The sequence below is a fragment of the Chiroxiphia lanceolata genome, chromosome 14, assembly GCF_009829145.1.
Source record: "Chiroxiphia lanceolata isolate bChiLan1 chromosome 14, bChiLan1.pri, whole genome shotgun sequence".
In the NCBI taxonomy this organism is placed as follows: domain Eukaryota; kingdom Metazoa; phylum Chordata; class Aves; order Passeriformes; family Pipridae; genus Chiroxiphia; species Chiroxiphia lanceolata.
The window spans coordinates 1363515-1389546 of NC_045650.1; the positions used below are offsets into that span (position 1 = coordinate 1363515).

The window sequence follows — 26032 nt, forward strand, 5'->3', positions numbered from 1 at the left end:
AAGCTGGCAGTAAACAGGGTCAAATATTTAACTGTTTCTGTGGCAACTTCTCTATTGTTTTTCAATTTTAGTTTTGGGGTTTTTTATAATGCCAACAAAGCCAATGTTGCACAGCTACAGATCACAAGGATGTGAGCAAAAGTGAAGAGGGTCCATGGTAAACACCAACTGTCAAATGAGAAAAGCAAATGTTTATTGTAAACAGCAAACCATGGTGCCAGACAAACTCAGCTTCACCAGCACTGGATTTATTGTGCATGGTTCAGTCAAGTGATTTATACGGATTACACCACATTTTCCCTTTTTGTAGCTTGCCTTGATAATCAAAAAGTCTTTTTGTAATTTACATTAATAGCTTTGCAACATTGTGGAAAATATTAAAAAAGACCTTTATATTTTTGGCACCTCCCGCTTCGGAGGATTGCACACAATCAACGCGCCTTTGAACCGTTCCAAAGGGTTTGGCAAGAATTTGAGGTACACCCAAAATGTCATGAAAGACCCTGTACTGAATCCTCAGAAAAGCTGGTCAGTGAATGTCCAGGTCAATAGTTTTCTTAGGCCCAAGTTCGCAGTGAAGCTCTGCCAGCAAGAAAAACATCACACGTACAAGTTGCTTCCATTGTCTCAACTCCCTGGTTTAGAATAGTAATAATAAAACATGTTAGAGAGGTGTTATTTCAGTGGATCCCAAGTTGGGGAATACTTTCAGACCATAAAAGGATGTCAGCACAGCAGATTTCAGAATTAAATCATTAAGAACTAGCACGTGTTGCCTCAGCAACACCAGCAGACAAAGTACTGCAAAGTGCAATGCAGTAATCCAAGAATGGAACTCAGGATCCTGAGGTTTTAACTGCAACTACTATTCTGATAGACACCAATTCTTTCATTTTCCCATCTATATTTTCTTATCCATAAAAAGCCTCCTGTCTCAGAGCAGGGTTGAGTGAGTGCCTGAAAGTTAAAAATGGGAAGTTTTGTAAACACAAAGCTGTTAATTGTTATGGAGTTGGGTGGATGCACCACCCAGTGCTGGTAGTGTTCTAAAACACACAGCTCAGCCTGGTCAGAACTGCCATAAAAATGCCATCAAGACTGAAATAAAGCAAGAATGTTTTTGATGCATCTTACCTGTCAATTCATAACATGGTACTTAATCACTACATCTCCAAAAAAAAGCATGAAATGCAGGACGAAATGAATGGTAAGTAAGAATAGGAGATGTATGGAGCTGAGTTCATGGTCCGAAATTCCAACTGAAGACAAACTTCTTCCAAAACTTCCCATCGGGATTATGTGTTTCTATCACTTCTGCAAATGTAATTATCTTTCTTTTCTTCCACCCCTTCCCTGCCATCCTTGTGAGCTTCAGGAAAATCTGAGTCGGAACAGGATGTGTGCCAGTCCTGGGTACTAAGCACAGCTACCAAAAGGTCTCTGCCCATACACTGCATATTTGGAACTGTTTAACAAATTGTAAGGATACATTTAATTCCTTTTTTATTCGTAGTAGGACAGGAGAATGCAAATATAACAACTAATGTAAAATTCACCAAGAAATACTCAACAAAATGCTGTTTCACAGAAGAACTGGTTACTTCCCATGTGATTCCCAAACTGGTGAGAGGGCTTTGGAGCACCAGTTCAGGTCTCTGAAGCAGATTAACTGAAGTGCCACCAGGAAGCATCTTCCTGGTCTCCAAGCTATCAGTGCCCACACAAGGAGAAGAACATCAGACCTCAGAGCTCCTGCTGCTCCGGGCTCTGCTCTTACACCACATGAGGAGGAGGAGGTATGACCTGAAGCAAACATTTGCTCTCACTAAGGTATCAGGCCCACATGCAGCCAATGCCTAAATTTTCTGATTTAAGACCATAAAATTTAAGGTTTGACTGTTAAGCTAGAGCCAAATTCGGTTCCAAAGATACGCCAGACCTATAGCAGCTTCTCCCAGGGCCAGGACTTAGTAACTCTAGTAGAAAGCTAGGGACATCTAGAATTTCCCCATATACATATTTCATTTTACATACGGTTAATCATCCCAGAAAAACGCTTTTCAAACAGTGAGATTGGATATGTGGTATTTGGATAATGCAGGATTTGAACACAATGGAATAAGAGAAATAAAATGAATTTTTACAGACTGACCCAGAACAGTTTCAGAAAAAAACCCCACACAAACAACAAACAAACAACAACAACAAAACAAACAAACAAAAAACCAAAACCAAAACCAACAAAAAAACCCACCCCGAAAACAACCCCTTACTATATTAGAGGGAACTCTTTCCCTTGTACTGAATATCAAGCAGAAATAGTCAGGTAGTTGAATAAACCAGATGTTTAAAAATAAAGGCAGAGGAGCAGTTGCCCTCCCGAGGGGTAACAGTGATCAGATCTGGTGACTGCATGCAGCAGAGAAAAGCTGGGAGGAATCAGCAGCACAGAACAAGGTAACGAATTTTCCCTGGTTCTCGCTGTTCTGCATCGTTGGGATTGCAGAGATTAGTTAAAATCCAACGACATCTGAACAGGATTGACTTCCAAATTTTTGCAACTATTAAGATACCAGTTACTGCAAACATATGGATCAGCCCAGCTTCAGAATCCACCCAAGCCTGCGATAATTTAATATTTAATCATGTTAATTCCAGCCTTCACAGTGACAATACAAAACCCTTGTACACACGCTGAACAAGAAAGAGAGGCAGAAATTTATCTCAATAAAACACCGGTGATTAATAAATCACATGTTTATATCTCTTTGGAGCAATACTTCTAATACAAACAATTCCAGCCAGAGCATTCCATGCTAAATCAAATACTCATATGAAAAGACAATTTCTGCCAGTTCCTATGTCCAAAAAAGCTTTAAAAATTGGAAAAATGAAAACATTTGCCCATTTTCCATGAAAACCCAGAGTGCTGGGCACCAGGAAACATAATGTTCCCCCCGATCTCCAGTAACAGAGGTGAATTCCAGAGTTATGAGAAGCAATCTGATGCGTTCCACCATGTGGGAAAACAAACCAACCAACCCCAAATAAACAAAAAAAAGGCAACTCTTTTTGATACTGTAGAAAACCTCCCTACAAGATTTCTCCACTGTGTTGGAATTCAGACCTCTTTTCCCCCCTTTTGGTACTCATAAATCCACACATTACCATACAGGATACCAGCAGCGGTCTATACACATCTGGGGAGACATTCCCAAAAAACTCTTGATGTTGGAGAATTGGAAAGAGATGCAAACACTTCCTTATTTTTTTTTGTTAATTTTTTTTTTTAAACTAACCAGGGAAAGTAATTTCCCTGAAAAAGCACTTCTCAATACGATGGTTCTCAGACAACCTTCACCACTCATGGAAATCCAAGATATTTGGATAAAAATATGATAATAAAATAACAAAAGGTTGGATTTGAACAACTCAGAGGCCTTTACCAACCTGAATGAATGATTCTGTGATTTCAAAGCTGCCTTTACTCTCAAAAGATGAATCCATCATGACTTCACATAACATGGTCCCAGCTCCAGCCCATTCTTTACCTGCTGGCTTGTCCCTGCTTCTCAGTGTTTTTCTATACCTATAGTTCCTCCACTATGGTAACTTTGAGTTTATAATCTCCATGTTGATATCAAAAGCAGATCTCATGCTCAAAAACTAAATCCTAGGTTGAACACCCAACCAGTGAGGGTCATGTTCCTCACAAAACCATCTGGTTGAGACAAAGCAAGACTTTATAGACCAAACAACTTTGAATAGAGGACATGGCCAAATATTCCCCTGAGAAATATTAGAAGTTTAGAATAAAATTTAGAATATTAGAATAAAATTTTAAATGTTTCCTTGCCTGACTAATTTCAAATTCTCTAGGAAAAAAAAAATCCACCATGCCCTAAGTTCCAGTGCATGAAACACGAGCCATATTGCATCAGTTCTGGCAACATCTGCAGGAAATGCCAACAATAAGTTTTGATGGAAATGTTGTTTAACAGAATTACTGAGAAAACAGTGATGAGAACTCTCTAATGGCACCCAGCAAGGAGGCCAAGGAGAGTTAAGAAAATGCTGTTGCTTCCTCTCCATTGTGAGGCTTTAAAAGCTGCTACAGCAGAAAAGTCAGGGGCTGTGCTGAAATCTTCACAGGTAAAGACAACCAGCAAAAAAGGCAGCATTTTGCCTCTGATGGGGAACTAGCCAGCTGGAAATGACACCTGCAAGGGGAAGGCCTTTCTTCCTCCCACTGCTGCCAGCTGCTGAGATGATCTGTCCTTGGAACTGTTGTCATCACCCCCAGGACCTTGCTTTTCAGTGGTATCACATCTCACATGTGAAAGCAGTATTATCATTTCCCCACATGCATAATTTTGTGCAACACTTATATACCCTGAATTACATCAGTCATTTAATTGGTAAATCAGTCTCAAAGTCATCAATGCCATCGTTCTGTTATTTCTCTCATACCACATTCCTATGGCACATCGTCCTGGACACTGGGACATAGGCTTGACATTTTAAGGACAGGGTTTGTCTGGGGTGATTGAGTATATTTTTAGAAAGATTTTATAATGAATTCTTCCAGAAAAAGAAAATATGATTACAGGAGGATATTCAATTCCACTTGCTACTAGAAAAACATATTGTGCTACAAATTTCCAAGAGTTCTCTCAGGTTCGCTGCTCTGTTTCAAAAGCAGGTCAGCTGCAACTCCCCTTTCCACTGAGCACACACATCTTTTTTATTCTGTAGAACATGATTAAAATGGTTGTACAGGAAACCAGCAGAAAGGTTTGAATCCCTCTATCTTACCCTCTAAGGCAGCCAAATGAGCCTCGTAACTGAACCCAAATGGTGCACCTCCCTGGGGCTGGAATTCCCATTTCACATCCCTAGTGACAAAACTAGAGATTCAGTCACTCCACCTTCACACAATTCAGGGAATTTTCAGGGTTTATGCAAAATGGAGCAGCTTCAACAGGTCAGAAACTGTTCTCTTGCTTTTCCCATACTCTGTGTATAAGAGGGAGGAACAGATGCTTTTCCTGTTTTACTCACAAGGCAGACAACTGTTAACAAAGCAGGTTACCCAGGTTATCTCTAACGAGCATTCCCTCAGCACAGCTAGAGGACAAAAAAAAGAATCCTGGAACACTTCATTTATCCTCAAGTTGCCAAAAAGGAATTTTTAAATACTGGTACATCTGAATTTGATGCAGCTCCCTGGTTTCACAGGACATAACCTGTAGTCAAGCAATGGAACACTTTGCTACAAGACACTGTCTATGCTGAAAGTTTACAGAGGTTCAAGGGAAGATCAGTCAAGATAGTGGAAGAAATTCAGCAGGTTTAAAAGTCCAGCCTGTCTGCAGCAGTTCTTGAACCTCAAATTCTTGGGAGAAAGTTTGGGAAAGTATCCCTAAAAAATATTGTAATGTTTTTCCCAAGGCACTTGCTTTTCACTGGATAAAATGAGGTCCTGTGCTGCAAGACCTCACACCTTATCTAGAGTTCCTGTGTCAGCACCAAGAAAGACAAATAATGTAGAGACTCCTGTGCCAACCTGTGCTAATTCCATCCATGAGCAGGCAAGGCGGCCTGGAAGATGCTTTGGGATTCAGGTCCTGCAGCTGACTGGCTGAACCAACCTGCTCTTTCAGGCCGGACAGTTCTCTGCTGGGGATTACACAAAGGCCCTGGAATGTCTAGGTTACTTTCCCAACTGTATTCCAACAGTTACGTGTTTTACAGGACAAGCCAGTTCATTTCTTCATGCCTAGCTTTCCCCACTGGGACAAGCTTTTACCTTTAAAGCAGTCACATGTTAAAATAAAAGAAACTGCAATCATAACACATAATCCTTTTTCTGCAGCTATGAAAGCAGATGGATGTCTTTTCTCCCTGTGTTATTCTGGATTCTTCTTTAACAGCTCTGAAAATTTAAAGCCACGTGGTAGCATCTGTGCCTTGACTGCACACCTGTGCTTGAGCTGAAGTGGGGAAAAGTTCAATAAGGATTATATTTTAGGTGCCAGAAGACCTCATTTATTTGAGAAATATCTCATGGATTTAATATTTCCCCCCATTTCCCCCCTGAGTGGTTTGTGCTTTGCTCAGAACATACAGATTAGAAGGACAAAGCAATTTCTGGAGTGCACAGGGCCCTTGCTGCTCAGAGCACAGCAAGAGTTTCCATGGATCTCTGTTGATCCTGGACCTGCACTTGCAGAGTTCTATTGATTCAGGACAAAAATAGGTCTTTGGCTGGGCACTGTGGCTTTCCATGGATCTCTGCCCCTCAGCAGGCCAAAGCAAACTGCGCTAACAGTGAAAACACACTCTCCTGAGGAAACAGAGACCACCAAGCCCGGTAATATCTGCGGCTGCAGGGACCACAAAGGGAAGTGCAGTCAGGGAGTACTCTCAGGATAGCATCTCTGACTACCTCCTTGTCAACTCCTTCCTTTGAATCCAAGAAGATAAGAAAGCTGTGTGTGGGGAAACACAAAGAAGAACATGGAAAGCTGCAGAAGTTCAGACCAGGACAAGCTAAGCAGGTCACCAGCGACTCTTTGCGTAGCAGGGCACCACTTCCCTGCTGCTGCTGCCTCACCTCAGGCAGCCCTGCAAGGACACACTGTGAATACTCTCCAGAGTTAAGCGGTCTAAGGTATGATATCTTCCCCATGCTTTAATCTTATTACACTAGAGCTGCTTGCCATGACCTAGCACTGGCTTTACACCATTGGCTTTAGCTTAAATCTCTTCCCAGAGCAGCTCATCTTGCTCCTACTCCCCTTTGTCAGTGCAATGCCCTGCAGTTCCTCTTCTGACTCAGTGCTCAGCCAAAGCCTGAGCATGGTTCTAAGGATGCTGTGTTGTTAAAGGTGTTACCATTTAAATTAAAAATACCCCCCAAGCCTTCTGCAGGTCATTATTACTGACCCCACGGCATCCCCTGCTCCATCCACCCTTTCAACTCCACCCTCACCAGTAAGGTCTGAAATCTGCAACATTCTCTCAGATCACAATACACAGAAGCTGAGCAAAACTCCAGGCATTTTTTATTAGGAGTAAGATTATAGATGTAAAACCTGGCAACATTTCCATTTAGGTAACTATTTTCCCTTGAGTGGTATTTTTGGTCCTTGTACTTAATCACTGTGTAGACTTCATGAGTGTTCAACTGCTGGCACAAAGTGCCATGGGATTTTTCAGCATTAAACAAGCCGGGTGAGACACAATTCCCTTCTAACCCTCTTGTCTCCATATTAATCCATCAAACTGAAGCAATGAATATCTAAATTTAGCTGCTCTCAAAATCCTTCTCTAGAAGACATTAGTCACACTTAGGTGCCCTCCCTATAATATCCATGGGTACTTCTGTTCTCTCTGGTAGTGATAATGTCACCTGCAAGAGTGAAGTAAAAAGGATTCTCCAACAAGAACACAATCTCTTCAATAGATTGCAGTGTTCCAGAAGTGGAAAAAAGTAATCATTTTTCCTCCAAAAAATCCCCAACATCTAACCAAGAGCAAGTTTCAGTACAACAGAAAGTTGTGTAATCCAAAACTCATCATTTCCTTGTCTCCCATGAAAATCTTTTAGCATACCAATTGATTCCAGAAAGATAAAGAAAGGTGGTTAAGTATTTCTCATCATGAAATTTCAACCAAGCAGGAGTCTTGAGTTTGGGCGAAGATGAAGAAAGTAAAGTAGAACAGAATGCGTAGTGTGAACTGCCAAGAAAATTGGATGGGCTTTCCATTCCTTGTAAAAAGAAATATTCTGTTACAGAATCACAGAATGGTTTGGGTTGAAAGGGACCTTAAAGATCATCTTGTTTCAACTCCGCTGCCCTTCAACACCTTCCACCACACCAGGTTGCTCAGAGCTTCATCCAACCAGGCCTTGAACAATTCCAAGGACCGGGAGTCCACAACCTCTCTGGGCAACAATTAACCAATTCCATCCTAAAAAGAATCCTGCAAGGTTATAACACTTCTCATTACATAAAGAGGAGCCCAGGTCAAACCGCAGTGTTCCAAGCCCTCTACCAAAGCAGGTTGGTTGACATCCAAACCCAGCTCTCAAGCTGAGCGTGTTCCAAGGGCCTCCTTCCTGCAGGTCACTGAGCTCTGGGTGCCTGATCACACTGTTTAGTGTCACCAAGGTCACCACCACGTAGAGCTCTGTATCTCAGACTTAGGCTGTTCTACATACCTAAGTTTCAGCCAGAACTCAGTTTCCATTGTCCACTGGAAACTACCCCGAGAGCAAATCTAAAAGAAAAATAACGGCCCTAAACCAACCAAACAACGAAAAAATATGTACTTGGCAACATTCTCAGGGGGTTGCTGAGCTGGAATGTTAGTTAAGCTGACCACCTGCTACAATTAAAGTTTCTCCTGAGCTGGCTGCCCTAAGTAAAGGAGTTTTGATACACCTTTGCTCTGGCTCTGATGAGATTCTGGGGGTGGGTGTGCCCCAAGTTAATTCCAGAGTCACTTTCAAAATTGTTTGCCTTGTAAAACGTCCCAAGCCCCTGTCACAGAGGACTCCATCATCATCTCTGGCCTGATTGAACCAACAACCAGGACTACAGGAACAAAGACAGACCTGTGCCAAAGAAGTTATCATCCAAGTACTTTAATTCCTACTTTGCATTTGTGGGAAGTGATTCACTTGTAATCAGAAAGTTAACAAAAAGGGGGGGCTCAGCCAAGTGCAGGGCTTAATTCACCAGTGCTTGTAAGGTATAGTGAGATCCTGCAATAGGGAATTTCTAAGGACAAGAGGTTAAAGGAAGAGCTTTAAGACTGTTGAAATGCAACGGTTGCCATTTGCTTCCGCAAAGAACAACTTGGGAAACAGTTCCTGAGCCAGAGCTGCAGTGGCTCACATGCTGTAGTTTGTTCAAAAGCCTTTAGGGCCTTAAAAACCCAATCGTGGTTATTTTGCATGAGTGGAAAACTTCCACACCAGGAAAACATTCTACTTGCCAGGCTGAGGTGGGCGAGGCTCCTCCTTAATGGAGCTGAGGACCAGTTCTTCTTAAGGAAAGGCTTTTACTTTGTTATTCAAAACTGCAGTAAAGATTATTTTTAAAAGTTCTAAGTTCATTGAAATCACTGTTATCATGGTGGCATCACATCCTGACACAGATCTAAACTGACACCTCTGATTATCTAACTCCAGCTGCTTATGTATAACCATTAAATTATATTTAGCCATTCACTTCCCCCTTGAAATAAAAGGCAGTAAACAGTGTATACAAATTCTAACTGTCAAACTCACATCAACTGTGGTGTGCCCTGAGTTTAAAAACTTTACTTTTAAAAAAAGTAATCAAGTAAGTATATTCCTTTCCTTTTTTCCCCAGTTCAGTAGGGTTCTTACACGGAGCTCATGAATGGAAGAACCCAAACAGTGAAAGAAGTTGCAAAACTCGGAAATCCAGATTATATTGAAATGTCAGGAGATTCCTCTAGTTTGGATTAGCACCTGAACTCCCAGATGCTGATTTTAATTGAAGCATGATGGATTTATCCTTTTTTCCTCACACTGTTTTTGCCTCAGTACATGTATCCCAATCTCTTAATTTTCAAACAATGAGGTAAAGAATCAGATCCTTTAAGTTCCACCCGTTGTGACTTCTTGTATCTATACATAATATAGATATTATATGTTCTCCTTGCAACTCCAGTCCAGGGTTTCACACCAATTTACTCAAATCATGTCAAGTTTAGGGGGAAATGGTTTCACCATCCCATTCCTCAGCGTTTGGAGTCAGCAGAAGGCTCACTTACCATGAATGAAGCACTTTCAGAACTTGCAATGAGCTCTTCTGAGGAAGCCCTTGGAGCAGAGGGAGCCAGGGAGCTGTGGAGGCTGCAGGCAATCCCTGGTTACTGAAGCACTAGATGGCACCCGAGCATTCAGCTCTTGTACAGCCCTTTTCTCACCCACATCTGAAAACAATACAAGGACCTGAGTTTTAATCAGGTCAAGAATTGGGATTTTTAATTCTTTACATGGGAATGTGTCTTAGAAAATGCCACCTCATATGGAAGTGCTACATTATAAATAAAATAATTAAATAATTGTTCTGTTCTACAGAAACAAATAGTAGTTATTGTAAATTAAAAAAAAAATAGAAGTGAGCAAGCAGTTTCATTTACTGCAAGCACTTTTAAAACAGGGGAAATACTATGTTGACATGTTTCTTTACTTCGTGCCACTAACCAGTCAAAAACCAGTTGTGAATAATCTCTGACAACCTACCTGAGTGCCTCTGCAAACCCTGGACAAATCAGCAGAGTTGATGGCACACAAAGATTTAGTTGTCCTGAAACAACAAGGTCTTTGTGTGTTTTGCCAAACAAACTGCCATGCACCTATTTGCAGAGCTGCTGGGCTGCAGGAGGCACTGTTATCTCCAGACAGCACCCTGGTGAGGAAAGCCAGGCTCTGAGCAATTAAATGGTACGGTGAAAACCCCGAGGAAATCTGTCAGAGCAAGGAAGTGAAGCCATTGCAGGTCAGTGACTTGCCCAGGAGGTACTTGCTCAAAGCACATGCCAAACTGGAAGCAGACAAATTCCATCCAGGACTTGTCCAGAGCAACCAAGGATTTGAAAAAAAGGTGTCTGGTCAGGAGGTGGATCATGGCATCCTGCTCAGGACTCTCTCACACAACCAATATTCTCTTTTTCTGATGCAATGACAAAACAGGATGTTCTATCCTGTCTCTGAATTATTGCCACAAAACTGCATAATGGCATAGAAAGAGCAATACCAAGATATGAGCATGTATTAGGTACATTTAGGTACATTCTAGATCACTGAAAGAATAAAGGATCACAGCAAACAAACACAGAAAGCTATTGTATGGTGGGATTATGAAAAGCAAGACCAGTAGATAAGAATGGCTTAGGAAGCAGAGAAACTGGAAGAAAAGGTTATACAAGCAATAACAAATGTGTTTTGATTTTATTTAAAATAATAGAAAGCAGAGAGATCTAGGACTTGTTAAAGTTTAAATCCAACGACTGAAACTGCTTTTACAAACCCATGTAAGTTACACCAGGGTACATGAGGTCAGAATTGGACCCAAAGAACCCAATCTCTCACCAGATCAACAAGTTAGCAGGTGGTCAAGACAGTCCAGCTGGGGAATGGGCTCAAATTTTCAGTGAGCTAATACACACTAATCTTTCACTTCTGCAGACCTGGATTCAAAACCTCAGATCATGAACTAAAATTAGTCTGCTGGTTTCATTCTAGTCCCCACTTGTGTGCAGCACAAAACCACCATAAAAAATGTCATGACTGGCAGTCTCTGAGACAGGTCCAGCTCGGGGATAGCAGGAAATGCTGTAAGTTAGGACTGAAGCACATGGGCACAGCTGTGTTTGGAATTTTATACCCTCTGCCCACACTAGGCTTGCCAAAGCCAAATTTTTTTTCTCTTTGATTTCTGCAAGTGCCACATTCACTCTGAAAAAATAAAAAGGGAGAAAGGAAAGAAAAAAAATACAGAATGAATCATTGCAGTCACTGATTCACACTGTACATCTGTGGTAAAGGCAGTGATGTTGCATGGGATATAAATTTGCACAGAGTTTGTTTACAATAACTAGTTGTGGGTTTGGTTATTTGATTGTTTTGTTTGCTTTGGCTTTTTTTCCTTTTAACACAGTACATAGCTTCTTTTTGTCCCATAGTAACGGTCACGCTGCTGAACTGGGTCTTTAACTTTTGACCTGGACTAAGTCAAAGTCCTGTAAAATCTGAAGATTCTCCCCCTCAAGTGACTGTCCCATCTTAGCTGACTAATTACCCAATCTGGAAACATGCTTCAGTTTGTTAACATAAAATATTCATAGTTACCCATGACAGTTCACTGTACAATCTCCAACCACATCAAACAAAGCTAATGAGCCACATGTCAGTAAGGAAAAACCACATCCAGCTCCCAAGTCCAATATAACACCTTTTATTCACACAGGCTCCCACATTCAAGAGTTAGAATGTAAAGTAAGGGCTCCTGAATTGTGACCTATCCTTTAAAACCTTTTACTATTGAGACAGGATTTTTTGCAAGTAAAGTTTCTCCCATGAATCATGACACTTCCAACCCAAACAGGGAGCAAAAAAGCAGCTCCACAGTAACATCTGAGGCTCATACACAGAACAGTTCTGGACAGCTCTGGTATCTTTAAGAGAACAATAAGGCAACATGTAAGACTGACTTAAAAGGAAATAAAGAATTGAGTGATACAGGATTGTGATGAATTGTTCTGTTTGACAATTCTGAGCCATAAACCACATGACTACATCACACCACAGCATTCATGAGACAAGCTGACTGGGGTTACCCAAAGCAGGTCCACCGCTTCTGCCAGCAAACCCCAGATAACAGCAGCAGTTGCTGTTAATCCCAGGAAACACTTTTTCCCCTTTTGCCAAAGCAGCCCTTCTCCCCAAGAGCAATTCTCGCTCCGAGGCCAAGGTGGTGCTCAAATATAGTAAGTAGGAACCACCTTTCTTAGAAGTTACCAGCTCCCACTCTACCCCTTCCCACACATTCCAGAGGGGGAAGAACCACAACCATTTCCTCCATAGAGGAGGACTTTGATTTTCATACAAAGGAGCTCGTGCAGCTACTAACATGAAAATGAGCACAGTCAAAACCAGCAGATTAAAAATTCCATGTTCCACGAATTCACCAGCTCACCTATAGAGCACATTTTCTAAGAAAGGCCCGTGTTCCTCACCCGGACTGTACTTTGAGAATAGCTTCTCTTTAGGAAGGTTTCTGTTAACTTATAGATGAATATGACAACCCATCCAACTGTGGTTTGAGCCCTCACTCACATTTTTTTGGTCCTTACATCACTAGATTTTACTTCAGTTTCAAAGATCCCAGAAAAAGGTGTTCAAATGAACGCACCAATAAGAAATCTGGAATTTCTCTTCCGTTAGTTTATTAATACACTACCTAGCCCTTACTAATGGCGAGGACTTCACTGGTGGTTGTTACGTCTTGTAAGCTCAATGCCTCTAGAAACTCCCTCCTGAGGGAGGGGAAAGCCTAAGGTAGATGCCCAGGGCTGCAGAGCAGGAAGAGACAAGTTCTATTTCTGTAGCTACAAAACCCAAGGAATAAGTAACAAATACAACTGAAACCAGCCACGGAATTGAGATGTTTATACTGTGCATTTGCAACATGCTCCCTCTGTTCCCGTTACTCGCAGAAAATCTGGAAATCAAAGGATACTCTCTGTGAACAGGTTGGGTGGGGGAACGTGATCTTCTGTGGCCCTGTTGTTCTCAGAAATGCTTTAAAGTGAAAAGTCAAGAGATTTTTTGATTCATCTGAAAATAAAACTTGGGATGACAAAAATGGACAAGCCCCTGCCGGATGGTTCCAGTTTTATTTCAGGTTCCCAGTTGTTAACGATGTTGTATTGATGTAATACATGAAGATGTAAAAGCAACAAAGCCTCCAAGAACAGAGGCCAAGAAGTCCAGCCGATATCCTAATTAGACAATACGACAAAAATCCCACAGAGCTCTTTAGAAAAAGGCCTGAACACAGAACACAGCGAAAGTGGAAAACCAGAGATCTATATTTTTAAAAATATTTTTAGTTTATAAGGCAGGAAACCCCTCCTGGTAGCAGCTCCCTCCTGAGCCACCTCAGGGCACAGCAGCTTCAGCTGAGTAGCCTTTGGTTAATTCCCAGCATTCCACCTCAAGTGCTTACACAGGTGGGAGCTGCCAAACCTGGGCTTTGCCGGCACCTGCGGCAGGAAAAAAAAAAATATTCTCAGACTACAGAGCAAAAGCAAAGTAAGGAAGAAAGGAAAAAATCAATTGACTTCTGCTACCAAGTAAAAACTTTACAGCTGTTTTAAAAAGGTACTGAGCTACAGATTTGCTTTTCTATCACACCGGTTATTAGGCACTCCTGGCTTTCCTAACCATTTTCTGCTCCAACCATTTGGGTAATACAAAAGGAACACAGAGCAAGCACAATATGTTTAATTAGAAATGGTGTTTGCTAAGCATTCAGAGGAAGTTACAGAATTGTGTGTTTCACCATAATGATATTTAATCTAATGAAATTTTTCTTAAAATAGGATTTGTTTCCCTCACATGACACAAACTTGTTGTTCATGCTAATTACAGTTGATTCACATAATAGCACAGCTCCCATAAAATTAAAGCACAGATACATGAACAAGTTAGCACAGGGTTATGAACCTTTAGGGTACATCACCTGTGCTGTGGTGACGTCACGTAAATGTTTTCATCCCATGGTAAATTAAAAGTAGCTGATCCTTGCTCAAAGACCTGCTGAAAGAATCCCTGCCCCTGTGTCAGACAGTCCTCTGGCTTTGAACAGATGTGGGCAGAGGCTACATGAGACCAAGTCCTGGAAGGAACTACAAATCAAGATACTGCCATTAAGCAGGAAGCAAACATCAACCCTGCTAAAAACACAATTTTGCCTCCTCTTTCTGGGTTCTTTCTTAGAAACCACCTACTCAAAATGCTTAGCAAGGCAACCTGGCATTAATCCAACATTGGAGTGGTTAAAAGACATTTCAGAAAACTCTGGTCTGACAGCACTTTAACTCACATTGTTCCTTCACAAAGCTTTTTACACGTGGAGAACATGACCCTGGCAGCTCATGGTGACCTTTGGTCCGCAGGACTTGCTGTTCTAACGGCAAGAAACACGGACAGAGTTATAAAGGAAAAGTGAAGAGCAGGTTGAATTTGTACACAGAGGCAGGGATGGAGTTTCCAGTAGTCTCTACGGAATTTTGACATATCATATAAAGAACTATAATGAGCAAGAGAATTATCTGAATCTTCATAGATTACCCAATAAAACGTTTTCCCTCATGTGTGTAACAGTTTGGATGACAGCAGGAGCACTTACAGGAATGAAGAATTCCTTCTGTAAGCTTGGGATTGTCTAATATAACTAAATACAAAGGCTCTGGGACAAGCTATCTGATAACTCACCCAGAATGCCATTACCTACTATTGATCCAAGAACTGAGTTGAAAATGGGAAATTTGAGTTATTGCAGAATTTGAGTATTAAGAATTGAGGAATGGAAACTATTTGAATTTCTACAGCTACAATTCCAGATTTCAAAGTAAGTGTCAGATATTCCCTTTATCTTTTCTCAAAAGTGACAGTTACAGTGACATTATGCCTTGTGTCCTTCAAAACACAGCAATTTATCAATGAAAAATACAAACCAAAAACCCAAATCATCTACAAGTAACCTCCTTGATCTGAGCCACATTATTAAAGTCTTTAGTGCCTGAAGCTACCTGGTTTAGTCATAATAAAATACTAGTTCATTCATTCATTTTCATAGCTACACAGATCTCTTTTTGAATTCCAGAAATCCATTTTTGAAAAACAGTTCAAGCTTTGGATGAGCATGAGTGTCCAGACAGTGCCTTTATCCAATGCCAGTTAGACAACTCAGATCTGGAATTTATCTTCTCATGCGTCCTGAGGTGGGTTAGGATCAGGTATTAAAGGATAAAGTCACACAAAAATAGTTTCCAGCTTCCATTCTCCTCATTAATGACAATTTCTTTTAACTTCTCCAAGGAATGATTATCATTCAGTAGCAAATTCTATCATTTTTGGGGGGTACCTTTGGTCTCCCTTTCCTGATCTTGCTCTGGAAGTCAAAATACAACCAAGCAACAGCACCCAGACATCTGTTCCTTGGACAGGAGGGTGACAAGATGGGAAGTTCCAGGCTGCAAGATGCTGAATGTGCCAGGAGCTCTGGGATGGCCCTGCCTGAGCAGGGAGGTTGGACCAGGGGACTCACTGTGGTCCCTTCCAACCTCAGCCATCCTGCAGTTCTGAATTAGACCTGACCAAAGCCTCCCACTCATTTTGCTGGTACTGAGTTATGTTGGCATTGATGACTTCACCAAATTCCACACCCAGTACCTGCAGCAACTGGCACAAGCGTTTTCAGAGTAAATTCTGCAGCATTCCTGGACTTGTGTGACTCTGTCCAGCCATTCCACTGAGACATGTTATAAATTTGAATCAAATACAGTGTCAGTTTTGTATTTGGACTTCACAAATTCGACCTCTCCCCTTTGGAAATCCTTTCCTTACCAAGAAAGCTCAATTGATGTTCCCTCACATTCAAGTTCTCTTTCTTAACCCTTTGACACAGCTCATCTCCCTGAGAAATCTCAGAGCTCTCCTGTCTCCTGTGTTCCACTGAATTCTTTTCCTGACACAGCTCTGTCCCCAGCTGCACTAACAGAGTTTTACCATCCATCCAGACACTACAACATGCACTCTTTGGTCCTTTCTGGGACAATTTTACCCATTCTACTTCTTCTAATGAAACCTCCAAGCTTAATAATAATACTTTTTAGGAATTTTTGAGCTCCTCAAGCATCTCCTGATTATCATCTCTTCTTTGAAACCTAAATAAGTTGGCAGACTTTGGGATCTTAAACATTTAAATGAATCAATACAGAAAATGGTGGGTAAAGCTGAGCACCCTTACTGCACATCCTCCCCGTTAGTAAAGGTCCTAGAGCTGTCTATTCCTAAACACAGCAGGAATCAAGAGAGCAGCAGCCTGTTCACCAGCTCTAGCCTCTTTCTGGTAGCCTTCATTCCCAAGCATTCCTTCCTTCTCAGCATTCCCTTTCCATCTCTCAGTACACCTGTGCTCTCCCTTCTGCCACTACTCTCATCCTCTTTTTCCTCCCTTTTACCTTTGGACAGTGACCTTCTCCTGCCCATGTTTGCATTCCACACACATTTGCTTTGCCAGCCTGTGTTTGAAATTAGGTTTCTAACGCTCTGATTCTCCCATTTGAATTCCTAAGGGAGATCTCCTGCTGGAAGCCATCCCCTTGCACTTCCCTGTGCCCCTCTGCCAGCCTTTGGGTGTGCACGTGTTCACTGGCTATGGCTCAGCCAGCTGACATTAGGCTTGTAAGCTATAGGAAATCAATTATATCCCTGATCTATGAGAACAAAGCTCCATCCCTGAGCCCTCTTCTCTCCTGGAAGCAAGAGAAAGGCTGGTCAGCACCAACTTGAACACTGGCTTTTGGCCCTTCAGCATCAGCCCCCAGGAGCCAAGTCAAGCAGAGGGACTGTCTTGCGTGTTTGACACTAATGATTGGAGATCCCCATCCCCAAGCACCCAGTCAAACTGAAGGAGCTGTGGCAGGCGCATTGCAGCAGAAAGACCAGCTTGATGTGTCTGACACAGGGGTTTAACCAAAGGCCTTGCACACCTTGGCTTTCTGACCCTCTGCACCCACGGGCATCGCCCGTTCCCGGCTCGTACCGCGAGCGACAGCTCGGGCAGAGTCACTTGGCTGAACACACACCCCAGGGCTGGGGCTGTCCTGAGCTGCACTGCCACGGCCCTCAGCAGCAAAAAGAACATGGCACCCCTCCCTCAGCTGCTTCAGCTGAACATCATGTCCCCAGACCTGGCCAACAGCATCCCAGCAGTGCATAACTCCCTGAACTGGACTCAGCTTCATTCAGTGGAAAAGTTAATAACAGACAACAAAATTCTAACAAAATTAGTATTTTTTATGTGCTTGAGAAAGTGAGCATCTCTTTAGCTGTCAGCTCAATTATTCTGTTAGGAATTAATTTGTTGATGTTTCCACAACTACAGCTTTCCAAAGCCCACACAAGAACAAATTACATGGGGTGGGAGAAAAAGGGGAAAAAGGTTTTGTTTTATTGAGATTAATTATAGTAGGGCTCAACAATTGGGAAATATGGAGTGTACAAAGATTGCTGCAAAGTGATGACCATTAACATGTTATTCTATAGAACTCCTAGATACTGTGAATATTTTCCAGCTGAAATCTATCCAAGTTTTCTTCTATCCATGGTTAGTCCAGGAACATTAATGATGAAAATCTAGACAGCATTACAGTGTGAACTATTAGATGTACACTGATGATACTTGATTTTATATTTCCTTTGGCTGAGTCAGGTCATAGAATGTCAATGATCTGAATTCTGGCCTGCATCTGCTGTTGAATGAATAAACAGTAAATCAAACTTAAGACTTTGTTACAGAGTTGAAAGTCTGTTTTGCTCCAGACCTGGTATATACCACAAGATGCAATCAAATACATTATTATCTGTCAAGCATCCAAAAATGAACTCAATGACTCATAAAAGCAATAAATAAGACACGGTCTCTGCCCCTGAAATACCTTACATTGTAAAACTAAAACAAGCCTCCCAGAAAGTTTGAATGCTGGGGATCTAAATTAGTCCTCCAATGGAAAGGGAGGACACAGGTTACACAATATGATAAAACAGTTTTTCCTTAGATGAAGGTGTGACTCCTTCCCCACTTCCAGTGTAAGTGTCAGATCCAGGAGGTTGCTGCAGGACACCCCCGAGTCTGGATCTGTTCCATTTGCCAGCCTGCAATCCCTGGGTATCTCCGGCAAATCAGTGCTAATCTCTCCTCTAACTACAGCTCACACACAAATAACTCAATACGATTTCAAAAGCTCTAGCTTTAAAGCAAAAAAAATCCTAGTTCTGTGCAGCAATAACCAAAAATCACCATTTCAGAGCTGGCATCCTTCTGATTTGCAATAGAGCCTAATAAAATCCTGGCTCAGGGAGAAGGGAAGGATCCTCCTACATGCCGGCAAGCCCAGCCTGACTGACAGCAGCTGCTCCCGAGATCTTTTGCAGAAGGCAGAGTGTATTTCAAGAACACATCTAAACATCCAAACACAGCTTCACATATACAGGACCATACACACGTAAAAAGAAAAATATTAAATAATTACAGAAATCTCCATTATACTTACTGCCTATGTTTTGCAGTTAAGTACTAAAACGATTATATTTCAAATATACATGGATTTAGTTTTCATTAGAAAGCTCTAGTAGGCATAACATAAAAACACTTTCACATTTTGTTAATGAAGACCTGCTGAAATTAATGACATTGAAAACTGTAGGTGTTTGGACAATACCAGGCACAAAGCTTCAAACTTCTGGTGGATTATAATAACCAAGGAGTCCTACAGTGACAGTGCAAACTGACCCTGCTGGTGGTGACTTTTATAAAATTAGACCTTCAGCACATGACAAGTAAATTGAATATTAAATGGCTCACGGTACCAATGAAGAGTATCAATAACTACTCTGAAACAGAATCAAATAAAATTGTGCACTGCATTTTATGAAGTCTGAAACTCTCTCTGCTGCCAAACCATTTTTACATGTATAGGTATTTTTAAACATGGTTTAAAGTTTTCTGAGAACTGTTCTTTATCCAGGACTCGTATGGGAAAATGTGAAGAGTAACTGTTCACGTTGTTGTCTTACCCCCACTGTTCAAACCCTGCCATAGACCTCCTCTGCTATGAACTGCCTGAAGTCTTTCCTCGTGGCAAAATCTGATGTCCCCACACACCTCTCACCGTTATGCAGGTGTGCCTACAATGACATTGCTATTTTTTGTGATTCCAGAGCCAAAGAGTCAGTATAATCTGCCAACAGATAGAAACCTTCCACAATATTGTTTTTGGTATTAGGACCAACTTTTCTTGAGAACACACTTTTTAAAGTGAGAAGTGTCCACTGAGATTAGATCCAATATATTCATTTTGTTAACAGCAATAAGACCTCATAAAACTTCAGAAGCTTTATTGGATTTCCTTTCCAGACATTAATCAAACAGATTTCTCTTAGTGAATGCAGAAATCCCTGAATCATTAAGTACCAAATCAATACTTTCGTGCTACAGACAAGAGTAAGAAATGAACCTGATTAGAAGACACTGAAATCTTGATTAATATTGTTTTAATATATACCTGGAAACAAAAATTTTACACAGACTATTGCCATGGTATTTGTCACTAAAAGTAAAACTCAGAAGAAAAGTATATATGCAGCAGTTTTCCTTTCAGATGCAATAATCATAAGGCCAGTCTAACCCCAAATGACAGGTTATTCCATGAGCAGTCCACAAAACGTCTCCGGAATCAGGCCCCAAGTGTCCTCTGCTACCAGCTGTATTCTCTATACTTTTAAGTGCCTATTTTACATGACTGGGCTCAGAGGTCCAAATTAACGGGATAAAGAAGATGGCATCATAAAAGCAGTCACAAAATGGAACAAATACAAATATTCCCTATGTTAGCACAAGTGACCTGCATTTATTAGTCCTTTAACAGGACAGTCCTTAAATCCCCAAAGACAAGTCGATTAACGCTCCCTCTTGGATAACTTACACAGAACCCAACCACTTTACTACTTAATGTTCTAAATACAGTAAAGCTCGTTGCAGTTCACCAAGAGGTTGCATCTGAGTCAGTGTGGTTCAGAGCTGAGACCTGCTTTCACTCAGGAAAAAGCAAATGCACACTGAACTTCAATACTCTGATGTCCTCCAGGCTGAGCAGCAGCAGCAAGGAACTGTCGCCTCCCAAGGAACTGTCGCCTCCCAAGGGACTGTCCCCTCCCAAGGGACTGTCCCCTCCCAAGGGACTGTCCCCTCCCAAGGGACTGTCCCCACGGTGGGGTTGGGGAGGCCCCCTCTGCCTTCCAAAAGCTCTGCTTCCCGTGGGCTCATCCCCCAGAAGCCGGGACAGAAGAACACTGGGCAGGAGCACCGAGCAGCCCCTCGGCCCAGGGACAGCCCCCGCGGGGAGCAGCGTGCAGGAGGTGTCAGACCTGCACGGGGTGTCTGTCCAGGACAGCAAACCTCTGGGTGCCACGGGGAGGAGCGGGCACAGTTTATTACCAGCTAACGAGGTGTAAGAAGCTCAGATCTCGGCTGGCTGGAGTTGAGAGCAACACTAAGTGCCCATCGACTCTGGCTGCCTTGAGGAATCGGTTCCTGCTGTAAAATAACAGCCTTTAGCACATTCTGTAGAATGACATCACCCAAAGTGGGCTGCCAAAAATGTTACTTTCACATTTCTTCAACAAGATTTCCTTTCACCACTCTAAGTTCTAAGTATTTCCAGGCCTATAGATGAGCTTTTAACACAAGTGACTATGCCTTTTAAAAATGTTGTGTTTAAATGTACCTTTTTTCCTGATTCTTTCTAGTAGATTTATATTTACAACCATGCTGAGCTACAATAATACAAGTTACTGCAATTACCATCCTGAACTGACTTTTTTCCCTTTTGATTTATCCCTATTCCACTGAAGAATACACCGTTTTATGACAGTATGTCTGTTTGTTTAGTGAGGTGTAGGCAACCCACTGTAAATACTGAACATGAACAGTGAGATGTCAGTCAAACAAGAACATTTTTGCATTTTCAAGGAAGCTGTTTAAAGCTCACTGGGTGACAAGCCCGAGCAATGCATTCCACTCCTCCAGATAGCGCAAACAAGCAACAAGAAGTCACTTAGTTGCAGAAATCACGGTTCTTTCATTGAAATATTTAAGGTAAGCTCTTCCCTTTTTCGGTTCTGATGGTTTTGCATTTTACCTTGGCAGAACCCACAGCTGGAGGACACAGGGGTTTTTGTTCAGGACTCATTGGTCTCAGGTGTTTTCCATCATTAAGTTTGATCAAGTCAACATCCAGATTCTCAGGGCAGAAATTGTCTTCATTACTAAGTTTGAACATAAATAAGATAATTCAGTGTTACCTAATGATGTAAAGCCTGGGATCATTTCCCTTCAGGGGAAAAAAAAAAGGATAATTTTCAGGGTGTTCAAACTTGGAGTATAAGTTAAGAGCTATAGATGCAACTCAATGCTATTTCTCTGACTTACAAGAATACTTTATATTAATCTTTTGTAGCTCCTGTTACTAAGCAAATGAATAGAAATACTACTGCAATTAAGATACTTTTTTTTTTTGACTAGTCTTAGTCCTAAATTTGAAGCACTTTGTATGGTACAAAAAATAAAGCATCTTTCAGAGAACAATGCAATGTTATCAAGGGAGAGACAAGATAGCTGAATGCAATTTTCTAACATTTTAATCCAATGCTACAATGTCTTAAACATCAGCAAAACTGTCATAATTCTAATAAATATTTACATAGTGTACATGTGGGCAATATGTTTTAATGACAGACCTTTGAAGGAAAAAATATTCTTTAGTTATTTTTCTCAGTGCTTCCACAATGACTTTTTTAATATAGATTGATAACATTATGAAAAAGTGGAGCAGATCACAAATGCTGGTGTTTTGATTTGCTTCTAAAGTAATATCTAATATTGTCCAGGAACATGTTGCAGTGCTCATGTGAGAAACATTAAAAGTTCCTTTTTTACTTGTTTATTGTTAAAGAACCCATGCAACAGTAAATTTAGAACCCCAGATTTGCACCAAATTGTCATCTATGACCCCATTTTAATGTAAACCTTGAGAAACTTCCACAGTTACTTTGGGTTATGAGTAAATGAAGGAGAACAAGATTTTAAGGGTCTAATTTCATGAGTTGCAGCTCTTCCTTCTGCATGTCATCCAGTTACAAATACTTTGGGGCTGCTTTCTATTGCCTGTCCTCAGATGACTGATAAAAGGCTGATACCATCAAAGTCATTCTCTTTTCTTGGGACAAGGAAAAAAAAAAAGAAGCACAAATTCCCGTCGTAGTCAAATCCAGTGATCCCAGGGTGGCTCAGTGAAGTGAATGGAGTCTCACACAGGCATAAAATGAACTGTTACTCGTTACTCCAGGCATCAGAGCATCCATCGAGACTGTGTTTATACAATGAAAGGTATTTTTAAAATACAGAGAGGAAAAAACCAAACCAACACATGGACAGAGAAAGGGAGATTTTATGCGGTTTTGTGTATGATATAATATTTAGTAGAATCACAATTACTTTTGAAGTTCAAACAACATCCTTGCACTTCCAGTGGTACTTGCAGATTGAAATCCCCTTTTTTAAAAGCGCATCAGGGCAAGGTGAGCTGAGAGACAAACTGCACAAACCCCATTTGGTGGCATTAACTGCAGAAAACAGGAACTTTTCCCCCCAGTGCTTGTGGGGCTGCCATAAGAGCCGCAGTGCTCGGGTTACACATAATCCCCCAGCTGCGAGGAGACAATTAGCACCACAATCCCCAGCAAAGCTTTCAGCTCTCAACAGGTGCCTCACCATTGTGCTCAGGTTTAAATCAAAATCTGGCAGAGGGAATGTCCCACCTCCTGTCACCCCTCCCCTTTGAAACCACTCTCATTACAGCCCCGATCAGAGCGGCTCCACTCTCCTTTTCTCCAAAAAGACCAAACATGACTTTCACCCCTTTGTTCGAGTGCTTTTTCCCCCCTTTATCTGCCTTCATCAGTCTGACTGAGAGATCTGAAGGCAGGAAGTGCAATTTATTTGTTGTGTATTATGAGTCTACTACTTCTCTCCCGACGGGTGAAAACAGAAGCAAATCCTTTGAGAGCCATATAATTATATTGACAAAAACGAGAAAGTCTTTCCCTTTTTCTGGGCAGTTTCAGAAGTGATAGTCCAGAAAAAAAAAATGCACAAATACATTAGTCCAACATTAATATTGTATCTGCATTAAGGTGTGAATTATAGATCTGAATTTTTGTGTCATGCATTATAAAGTTTCCTTTCCAATCGAAAATCATATTCTTTAGATTAAAATTTGTTTCTGTCCTTCAGGATATGTTCACAAGGCAGAAATGGCAAAGTGTCTCTTACAATTCCAACTTCTACAGTAAGTATAAACACTGTTTGAATACTCCTCAAAATTTTTCTTTTCTTCAAGTGTAGAGTCATGCTCTACCCAAAAGAAATATTTATTGTGAAGAGTTCCCCCGTTGGTAGTCAGTCAAGATTTTCTAATCCAGTAAAAAATACTTTTTTGGCCAAATAAGCAGTTTAGAACCCCACAATACTCAGGGGAGGCTGACTGCCTAGTGAATTAATCATTTATAATGAATAAAAAGAAAATGGTTGAGAGATACCAGAAGATGCAGTAAAACATGATGAAACTTAAAAGAATAAAAAACCTTGATGTTGAACTGACTTATTTCCATATGGAGACAGGACTGATAATAAAAACCAGATATTTCTTTGGTGCAATTCTGTTTATAAACTCAAGTTTCCAGAACACAATGAGAAAACAGCAAGTAGATTAATCCTCCACAACGTCCAGTTTTTCTTCTCTGCATCTCGTGGAGTCCTTTTGCCATTACCTTTCTGGGCCATGCTCATGGCTGCTTCTCCCAGTTCTGTGCTGACTCCTGGTTTCCCTCCAGCTCATGTGGGCAGGTCCCAGTGGCTCACACCCTGCCCTAGCAATCAGTTCCCAGGGAACTCAGCCAGCATCCTAAAAAATGTGCTAATGCTTGCTAAGCCTTTCCTACCAATTTTTATTAGTATTTTTCCCCCATCAATCTAAATTTAGTAACAATTAATTCTTAATTATGTATCTCTTTCCCCCTTGGATCTGCAGCCTCCCCTGGATGAGAAGTGTTGAATGCCATAGGAGGGAGGGCGACAAAAATGCCATAATTTAACCTACAACTGAAGCCATGCACTCCCTGTCCCAGCAGCCATCATCTCATGGTCAGAACATGGAAATAGCTCCCAGTTGTGTTGCAATTTCCTGCCATTCCTTTGGGATGGTGATAGGAAATAATTCTCCTCCTGCACTGAAGTTGGCAGCCAAAAAATGGCACCCTCCAAGTCAGCACCCTGGGAGCACAGCCTTACCCAAAGCCTAAAGGATAAAGACTGTTTGTGACAGTGGATTTAGAAAAGAGGTGCAGATGAGACAAATTGGTCTGAGAATATTAAAGCAAGGCAAGAACAGAGAAGAAAAATCAATGTCCCTGGCAGTTTGCTAGTGGCAGGAAAAAGCTCTGTATTGAAATAAGTATATTCCTGTAACTGTGGCAGATCTAGTTTTCACAGCTCTGTCTAGTAGAATTCAATATCTACAGCTCTACTAAGTAGCAGAATTATACCTTTTCTTATCAAAACTCAAAACAAAAATTCAAAGTTTCAGATTTTCATAGATCAAAATTGACTCCAACAAAAATGGCAAAACCACTGCAACCTAAACAGTATATTCTCTAATTGCCTTCATGCAACTACCATCACTTGCAGGAGCAAAGCCTGGAAACAACAGGAATGATCCTGGACTTTTCGTATCTTTTTTAAAGCTTGTGAATTCATTGAAACCTATCTCCTCCCATAACATCCTTATGTTTCCACAAAACAGCAAATCCATACTGAAACAAAAATCTTCACCTAAATGTTTCCAACCCACTTTCCCAGAGAGGTTTCATGGATGACAAAGAGATTGCCCTGCCTACTTACGTCATTAGGCAGGTAACCAGCAGAACACACAAAGCCAGAAAGGACAGGATTTTGACTCCCAGCCACCCTGGATTTCAGGCCAGTTACAAAGATAAGTGGACAACTTGAAGTCATCATTATGTTATATGTTTCACTGGAAAATATTTGTCTTTTTTAGGGATTCACACTGACTGTAGAAAACACCCTAAGCAGGAGATGAATTTCACTCTGTTGAATTATTTTGTTAAAAGGAGCTTAGCATTCACTGGGAGCCAAGATTTAATTGTTATAGCTTTTCAATAATTGTAATAAAGAGACAAGACCCTTATCCAAATTATTTACAATCTAAACAAGACTGAAGTAGCAAGGAAACACCAGACAATACTGATGACTATAAACATAAGTAATCTCAGGAAATCAAAAGCCTGTTGCAGATAGGCAATCTATATTGTAGATTTTTGTGCATGTGAAAACAAAGTCCAGTTTATTTCGAGGTGCTTCTAAGGAGCTTCTCCAAAATATGAAGGACACGAAAGTGAGAACATACAGGGACTTTATCTGGCAGTTCATTGAACACATGACAGAGCCACGTCTTGGCTCTAAAAGAGGGGCAAAAAATTAAGGAAAAGACATTAGAAATAAAGACACCAGAAGGCAAAAGAAATCAGGAAGCACCTATACAGAGAAAGAGGTGGACA

The 26032-nt window shown here is 41.1% G+C and overlaps 1 long non-coding RNA gene across 1 annotated transcript in view; it reads right to left on the bottom strand.

Annotated features, from left to right (window-relative positions):
- The window catches only part of LOC116793992, a 72439-nt gene extending 50769 nt beyond the window's left edge, over positions 1–21670 (bottom strand). Inside the window, exon 1 of the long non-coding RNA XR_004359664.1 lies at positions 21538–21670. This is a non-coding gene — a long non-coding RNA (uncharacterized LOC116793992). The remainder of the gene's footprint in view (positions 1–21537) is intronic.
- Between the last annotated feature and the right edge of the window lie 4362 nt (positions 21671–26032).